Below are 1777 nucleotides of genomic sequence, written 5' to 3' on the forward strand. Positions count from 1 at the left end.
AGGGTAAATCAACTCCCAATTCCTGAGAAACTTCCATATTGATTACCTTAGTGGCTGTACGAGTTTGCACTCCAACCAGCAATGGAAGAGGGTTCTCCTTGCTCCACATCCTCTCCAGCGTAAGCTGCCATTTGTGTTATTGTTCTTAACCATTCTGACAGATGTAAGATGGAACCCTGGAATCATTTTGATTCGTATTTCCCTGTGGCTAAGGATGTTGAACATTTCTTGGAGTGTTTCATGGCCCTTTGCGATTCTTCTGTTGAGAATTCTCTGTATAGATCTGTACCCCATTTTAAAATTGTATTATTTGGTTTTTTGATGTCTGATTTCTTTATATATTTTGGAAATCAGCTCTTTGTCAGATATGGGGCTAGTGAATATCTTTTAACTTCTGTAGGCTGCCATTTTGTCCTATTGACAGTGTTCATAGATGGAGAAAATAAGACATTCCATGATAAAATCATATTTAAACATTTTCTATCCACAAATTCAGCCTTAAGAAGTTAGTGGAAGGAAAACTAATGTCACACCAGAATAACCCAAGGAAGGAACACACACGCACATACACACACACACACACACACACACACACACACACACACACAACAAAATATCAGAAAATAACTGTCAATGGTCATTGATATTTCTCAATATTAATGAACTCAATTTCCCATTAAAAAGACACAGACTAATTAAGTGGAAGTGACAACAGTACCCAGCCTTCTGCTGCATACATGACATATGCCTCACTATCAAAGATAGACCTTATCTCAGGGTAAAAAGTTGGAAAAAGATATCCCAAGCACATGGATTCTGGAAACAAGCAGGTGTAGCTATCAAAACTAATCAAAAGAGACAGGGAAGGACACTTCATACTCATAAAAATAAAATATCCACCAAGATGAAGTTCAATTCTCGACATTTATTTACCAAACACAAGGCCTCCCACATTTGCAGTACTACATTTTATTTTATTTTATTGAAGGCAGTTCTCCAACTTTATTTGAGATTCAGTAGATTAGGTCTCATCCACATTGACTGTCTGTAGATTTTTGAATGTGGTATCAGGCGCGTAAGTTACCAATGTGTAGAGTTTGTTTGGTGAGTCCTCATCCTCATTACGTTTTCTGGACAAAAGTACCCGAATATGCTATGGAACATTCTTTATTCTTTGGCCCAGATGGCTTTATTGAGCCTAATATCAATCCGCACATCTGGAGTCCCCATTTCCTTCATGGCAAATTTCTGAATCTCTTTGAGTGCCCTAGAAGCACACTTCTTGAAGCCCTTGCCATGGATGTGCTTGTGAATGTTGATGGTGTATTCTCGGGTCACCACCTCGTTGATGGCAGAATGGCCCTTTTTCTTCTCGCCACCCTTCTTTGCGGGAGCCATTTCTGCTGGGTCCGAGCTGAAAAGGACAGGCGCGAGGGCTTGTGAGAGGGAAACTCTCACAGTACTACATTTTCAATTGTTGCCTTTTCGAGCTTGCTCCAGTGAATGGCAGACCTTGAGCAGATCTGACACTGAGAGCGAATGGCAGTTATTGAAACCCGGTGGGATAGTTAACTCTTTGGGGTTCTTCAGTCTCACATAGAAAGGAATATGAGGCAAATGTTTGTGGCCTTCTGCTTTAGACACGGGATCTTGCGGAGGCATCTTGGGAGTGCTATCTTGGCTTCTTGGACTCCAGGGTTTTCTACTCTTCACAAGCCTATGTGTGTTTCGGAGCTGCACAAACCATTAGGGCACACGTTCCTCTGGGCACTGTATT

The 1777-nt window shown here is 41.1% G+C and overlaps 1 pseudogene; it reads right to left on the bottom strand.

The window, feature by feature from the left end:
* Positions 1-1002: 1002 nt before the first annotated feature.
* Positions 1003-1398, bottom strand: LOC125413951 (large ribosomal subunit protein eL31 pseudogene; annotated as a pseudogene).
* Between the last annotated feature and the right edge of the window lie 379 nt (positions 1399-1777).

The sequence above is a fragment of the Myodes glareolus genome, chromosome 23 (assembly GCF_982192425.1).
Source record: "Myodes glareolus chromosome 23, mMyoGla1.1, whole genome shotgun sequence".
Lineage (NCBI taxonomy): Eukaryota > Metazoa > Chordata > Mammalia > Rodentia > Cricetidae > Myodes > Myodes glareolus.